Genomic DNA, 7,671 nt, shown 5'->3' with positions numbered 1-7,671 from the left:
CTCCCGGCCCTTCCACCCTCCCCATCCTCTGGTCCTCGAGATGCTTGCTAGGAATGTGGGCAATTTGGGTAGATTCAGGTTAGGAGCTGTAGATGAGTGTGACTATGTAGTTGTTATCTTGCTGTGGTTGGTTGAGTTCACTGAGAATGATCTGTTCAAGGTTTGACCTTTTCATGTCCCTCTGTCTCTCTTCCACTGAACATCTGCTTCTTCCTAACTAGTACCTCTGTTACTTTTATGTTTTTTTTTTGTTGTTGTTTTCTTTTTCTTGTGTGCTGTGCTTTTAGACTGCAATTCATTGTTTCATCATTTTAAATTATATGAGGAGGTGTGTTTCTGTTGAACTCAGGTTCATGTTGCTAGCAAAAAAAAAAAAAAAAAAAAAAAAAAGGAAAAAACAACAACAACAACCAAAACCAAGAGCAGCTTGTAGGAAACAAAGTGATTTATTTTGGATTGCAGACTGATGTAAGGGGGAAATGATGACATGAGCAGAGAGTGGACATCACCTCCTCAGCAACATCAGATGGAGAACAGCAACAGGAGAGTGTGCCAGACACTGGCAAGAGGAAGCTGCCTATAACACTCATAAGCCTTCCCCCCAACAATACACTGCCTCCAGGAGGGTTTAATTCCTAAATTGACATCAGCTGGGGACATGACATTCAGAACGCCTAAGTTTATGGAGTATACCTGAATCAAACCACCACAGTTTATATATAATATTAAGAAAATATTCTTTGATTCCCTTGTTATTGCCAGATGATTTTGCAGAATCTATTAGAATAAAGAGATATTTACTTGGGTTTATTGATGCTGAATTTAGATACAAATAAATTACCTTATTGTAAGCTGCTATCATATGTTAACACAACATATATTAATATTCTTATCTATTTATCTACTAGTATCCACAGAGAGAATGAATGTGAACATAGGTGCAACTGGACCTCTTGTAACTGCAAACCAGCTCCAGATGCATGCATTACTTTTTGCAGGCATTCTATGGCTACAGGGGAATCAAACCAAGGCAGTGAGGCTTTGCAAGGAAGTGGAAAAGTGTCTTTAATCACCAAGCCATCTGACCACACAGACATATCATTTTAGCATGCAAAATATATAAAAAAAACATGATTATAAGATGAATCAGAGGAATTTTGTGTTCTTGAGGATATACATATTAATTTTACCTAGTTTTCAAAGTTCCATTTCCAGAGACAATTATGTGGGAAATTTATTAAATCACAAAAAAATCATTTAAAATATTTATGTGCTATTTATCATAGATTAAAGTCTTGTCTCAAGCTATATGAATGCATATATTAAGCTTCAATTTTTATGACCATAGTATCTATAACATATCACAGTTGAACTTACTGTAAATATTTTTGTGAATTTTTAAATTTTATCCATGTTTACAGTTACCTTCACATTGCTGGATAAACACCAACAACCAGAGCTCAAACTGCTCTGAACACGCCTTAGGAAGGGCTTAAGATTCACCCCTAATTATACCCCCTCCAGCAGGCCGCTCAAGACCTAAGGTGCATACTCAATCTTACTTAAAAATGTCTGAGTTTATGGAGCTCTGCATTCAAATCGTCCCATCATGTGTTTTACATGTGTATTACTGTGCTGTGCTCAAATAAGTCAATTAATGACAATCTATGATTATTTACTATAAAATGAAAATACAAAGGGAAGCATTCTGGACCTTCAGTTTTGGAAATACTACAATAACTTCACAGGCTGTTTACAGACAAAAATGAATGTATGCATATAGAACAGTGTCCTGAGGCAGAGAGGAAAGCCTGAATGGTTCTAGACTCAAAAGCATGCTTCTTTACATGTACTCCTAAATATTTTTCTGAAAATGTAAGTGTAAAAAATGCTTCATATTGTCTTTTGAATCCACACAATTTTTAAGGAAAATAATTTTGGTTTCGGCAGAACTTTTGCAAACTGTTTACAAACTATTTGATATTACTATTGTTTTAAAGAACTTACATTTTTAAAAAGTAGAGATACATGCCTAAAAGTTTCATCATCTGCACAGTTCTTAACATTATGGATTTAGCTTTGTAACCTCAAACAAACATTGCCTAATAGTCAGTATAACTTTTCTATAAACTCCATTAAATTAAGAAAAAATAGTTTCTACATGAAATATATTAAAACATCTGAAATCTAGCAACTATTTTGGTTTTATTTTTCCTCTCCATTTTTTTAATTAAGGAGAAACTTTGTATAGATACATCATGTGTTGGTGCATCATTACCTTCCTCCCTTCCCCAACCTCCTCAGTAGGATTGCTGGTTTTCACTATGAGGTTGTGCCTGCTATATAGAAGAAAGATTTCTATGCTACCAATTTATTTTCAATTTGAGTTTGGGTTTATTTCCCTGTTCCTTCCCATTCCTCTTCCCCAAAAACTTCCATCCCTATTTCTCTCCCTTGAGTTTCCTAACAATTATGCCTGCAAGTTAAACTGTTGCAGGTTAGAAACCATAGATGAGGGAGAATATTCAGTGTTTTGGTGGTATTGAGACTTATTTTTGATTTGTTGTCAAGTAGGTTTTGCTTTATATAATAGGGTGTACCTGTGTTTGGTGCATATAGATTTATGATTGTAATATCCTTTTGTTGGATCATTCCCTGGTGAATAAAAAGTGACCTTTCTTTGTACTTTTTAATTACTTTTTGTTTAAAGTCATTTTTTTCAGATATTAACCTAGCCACACCCACTTGTTTATTATTTGCATTTGCTTGGGAAATCATTTTCCATCCTTTTTCCCCCCGAGGAGGTGGGTTTCTTGAAGGCAGCAGATGTAAGCATCCATTTTTCTGATATAATCTGATAACTTCTATCTTTTATGGGTGAGTTAAAACCATTAATATTTAAAGTTATAACTGTGAGGTTTGATTTAATCCCTACCATGCTGGAGGTGCTGTAGCATTTGGTACCTTGAATGTTTATATGCCTGCCCTAGTTTTGGTTATCATGTTTGTTCATGTTTGTCCTCTTGTAGGCTCTTAAGGTTGGTTGTTCAACTCTTGTTTGTGGAATATTTTCTGAAATATTCTCTGTAGGTTTGGATTCATGTTCCTATAATCATAGAACTCACTTTTGTCTTGAAAATTTTTTCCTTTCTTCATCTGTTTTAAGGGATATTGTCACTGGGTACAGTAATTTGTGTTGGAAGTCATAGATTTTTAGGCTTTGAAGTATTTCATTCCAAGCCCTTCTGGCTTTCAGGGCTTCCCCTGAACAATCTGAGTCAATTCTGATGGCATGGCCTTCGTATGTTGTGAGCTGTTTCTCTCTTGTGCTTTTAGCACTCTTAGCACTTTTTTGTTTGTTTGTTGTTGTTGTTGTTTTCATAGTTTAGAGTTGTAAACTGTGATGTACCCTGGAAAGTTTCTCCTTTGGTCCTGGTTGGTGTTCTTTGAGTTCTGGATAGGCCTCTCTTTTGTGAAATTGGGAAAATTTTCTTCAATAATTTTAACATGTTCTCTGTGCCTCCAGACTGGATTTTCCCCCTTATGATCCAGATGTTTGATTGTCTTAGGGTATCCCACAATTCCTTATTTTGTTTGCATAATTTTTTGAACTTATCAATGTTTTTGTACTCCCGGTCAATTTCTTTTGTCTTTTCCTCAAGATCAGAGATTTTGTCCTCCACAAAGGCTTTTCTAAGCTCTATTTGATTTTTATTTTCCATTGTGTTTTCTTCATTTTTCTGTTTATTGAGGTTCTATTTCAGGTAGAGGTTTGAGTTTCTTGATGCTTCCTGGAATTCATTCTTGCACTTGATCATGTCTCTATTAAGATAAATCAGCAAGTTGTTGAGATCCTCTATTTGTTGGCTCACCTTCAATTTGTTTCTCTTTTGAGTTCTCTATGTTTTTTCTCAATTAAGTTAAGGCTAGTGACAATGATTGTGTGCATTTCATTTATGTAATTCATCTATATTATGGACCAGGCCTGATAAAAGGTCTTCAGAGGTGGCTGATGTGTGGGCATCAGTCTTCAGAGACAGTGGGGTAGGAACATGGGAATGTAGAGGTGGTCAGAGGCATGGCTTGGTGCCAATCAGAGGAGGCAGCCCAGACAGGTAGTGTTCACCTATGTCTACCTGCCTCCAGTGAGCACTTCCCTGGTGGCTATCTTTTCCCAGCAAGCAGGCTTTCTCCCTATATTAATTTTTTTAAGTAAGGAAATAACCCAAAACTTGGGGTTCATAAATTCTGGGTATACATCCTGACCCCCAAATCCTGCATGAACAACACCTTTGGGGATCCAGTGGTTCCCTGCCCACCCCACCAGGCCATAGGAAAGAAGGCTACCATGTGCAGGTTCTGAGCCACCCTGCCCTAGCAACAAGTGAACCAGGATTCAGGGAACCAGAAGCCTGGATACCCGGAGCCAAGGCCCACTCATACTGCATGTGCACAGGGTCCTAGCCACCTCCACACCAGCATCAGAGGTACAAGGAGCTGGAGAACTGGGAGGTAGGGAACTTGGAGCTCAGGCCTTCTCATGGCACCAGCATAGGGGAACTGGTATTTGGGAACCAGGAGTCAGCGAATCAGGAGCCCTGGCCACTTTATGCTGCATGCAGGCAGGGTTCAAGAAGCCCCACATCAACTGCAGGGGAGCCAGGTGTTGATTAATGAGGAGCCAGGGTGCAAAACAACTAGGAGCCGAGGCGTACTCAGGCAGTACTTGTGCAGGGTCCCAGTATCCCGCACCAACAGTAACTTTTTAAATACACAAAAGCATCATACATTGAAAGAATATAAAATTTATCAGGCACTATTGCTGCTTGTCTGAAATAACTGTAGTCTTAATATGAAGGAAGGTTTAGTTTTCAGTCAATACTTTAGTGGAAATAATAGTGACCTTTTACTTTTATTCAGCATCAACTAGGTTTTAAGAGCCTTCATATCACTATTTCTATATTAACTAGTTTAGCCCTACAAATATCAATTGGATAGATGCTCTTATTTTTACCTTCTGTTCAGCAAGCTGAGGAACATAGGTACCTGAGATAACCTAGTTGGTAGCCTGAATGTAGATATCATAGGTTTAAACTTTTGCTGTATTTCTACCTACTTATAACCCAGAATCCTATGGCAAAATGAAATTAGTAGCATGAAATTCTAACTGATAATTAAGTTGTAGAAACCCATATATTTTGGAAGTACAGTAAGAGGAAATCACCTATTCATAATGTTGCTTTTCATCCACTTATGTCTGTGTGGAATTTGAGTTATAATAAAATCTCTACCAAATTATAGTGTAAACTATGTCTTTATAAATTAAGACATTCATCATAAAATAGGTGTGAGAGAAGAGAAAGTGAGATTTTTGTCTGGACAGGTAATTTATTGTTAAGCATTAAGAAAGTAAGATTTAAATTCAAGAATTCAGGACAGGCTTTGAATTATTTCTCAGATTGTCACAGAGGGTGCATTCCAAGAAACATTTTTCCTCAGCAGCTACACAACCAGCCTCTTTGTTGTGGTGGAGCATTCCTACTCTTCCTTCATAGAGGAATAATGGTGAGAAAACCAGACAAGAAGTGTGGAATTTTCTATCTCAATTCAGTAGCAAAGTTTTAAATTTGCCTTGATGCAACTTATAGTGCCAACATTTTTGCAATAATAACTACATACTGGCAAGAGACATAGTCAAAACTAACACATGCATGCTATGTATGTGCAGAAAGAAACACATGGTACATTTACTACTTTGTCACTCATCCTTATTCTTCCCACTTGTCATCTCATGTGACATTATATCCCCAGTACACATTTAGGGAAGTTTACTGAGAGCTTTTTCTTCCTTATCTCAAATCAGGTCGATTGCTAATTTTTACCCACATCACTGTTTACTGATCTCTATGTTGTAGCTTGCACAGAGGCAAAATCAAACTCCTAGTATATCTTCCTGAAGATTGATGCATTTAAGTCCTTTTGAAACAAATTTAAGTATGGAAAAGCAAGAAATATCTTTAAATATCAAAATATAAAGCATATATAAGTCAGGTATATAAGTCAGGGAAATCTATGAAACATAAAGTAAGTGATTAAGAAATTAGTAAATAGGACCTAGAATTAGTTATAAGCTGAAAATATTATAATTTTTTTCTTTAAGAAATCTGGAGAAAGGATGTTGACATAGAAAGAGATAACATAAAAAAGCAAGTGAATTCTATTTTATATCAAAGCAATTATTAAAAGAAGAGATGGAAGCTTTGCTTGGTAACTACATGATTACTATTTAGCAACACATTCCAGATTATCAGTGTAGAACTTGAGATTCATGGATAGAAATTTATGAACCACTAGAACTGGAATATATCATTCTAAGGTTTGTTTAGTGGTATAAACTTGTGAACTCTCTAAAAAACAAGAGTACCCATTATTACCAGATACATACTGCATGGAGGTCAACTTACTTGAAAATTATTTTTTTTCTACTATCACCACTTGAAAGTAGTACCTGTTAAAGATATGCATATATGTGTGTGTGTAATTAACTAAATTGCAAGCATATGAGGGGAAGAGAAAGAGAGAGAAAGAGAATATGGGCATGCCAGGACCTCTAGTAATCACAAAGGAACTCCAGATATATGTAGCACTTGTGCATCTGATGGAAAACTGAGCCCGTCATTAGGCGCTGAAGGCCTAACTCTCAGCCTTCATTGCTGAGCCATGTCTCCAGCCCAAAATAATGACAGTTTGATGCTTAAAAGCAGTGTATCTTCTTAACTAAGTCTTTCTGGGTTTAGGTTATCTTTTTATAGAGCAGAAACAATATTCTCTTCAGCCATCCACAGCTACAAAGAGAAGATGCTCAACATCTTGGTAAGACAGCATAAAGGAAATACAAAAGAAAATGAAAGAAGGAGAAAAAGGACAGAAATTACACAAAGCTATTAAGGTCTTAAAAGATGAAGGGAGAGTAAAAAATTATTTGAAGAAAAGAATAGAAAAGAATGAAAACTCATTGGAAGCATGTAAGAACACAGAGTTCTCAAGATAAGGCCTTTAGCCTTAGGGCTCAGGAGTATGTATAACCTTACTGTATGGCACTCAGGGTTAGGCAGACAATCAGCTTGGGTGAGGTTTGCAACATAGCCTCACAATCTGGACTATCTACAGCCATTGAGTCATTGCACATTTCACATTGGTTTCCTCAAACCTAACTTGAAAGTGACCAGCATAACTTACATTTTGTCATATGTTGAAAGTGAATATTTCCAATTATGGTAAACTGTTATTATTAAAGTATAAAATTGGGATTTTAAATTACTGCTTTTTTAACATATTCTCCCCTTGTGTTTATATGTTGAAGATCTTGAAAGCATTTAATAAGTGATTATTGAAATAATTTGTTTAGTATATTAATAATATGTGTTCTCATCACCCACATAAAGAAATTGATGTTGCTCTAGTTGGAAAGTCATATGAATTTAATGATTAGAGGAAATGTAATAAAATTTATATAGTTATATTTTAATCTTAATAAGTTTTTTTTTGTTTTACTGTACAACTTCATAAATACAAATGAAATTACCATTCCTTCCAAGGCATCTTCACCAGATAGAGAACTCAGGTATCCCTTAAATGTCTTCCTGTAGTCTTATATGACTCTTTTATGTT

The sequence above is a fragment of the Jaculus jaculus genome, chromosome 10, assembly GCF_020740685.1.
Source record: "Jaculus jaculus isolate mJacJac1 chromosome 10, mJacJac1.mat.Y.cur, whole genome shotgun sequence".
NCBI lineage: Eukaryota > Metazoa > Chordata > Mammalia > Rodentia > Dipodidae > Jaculus > Jaculus jaculus.
Note: the sequence above shows the minus strand (reverse complement) of the source record.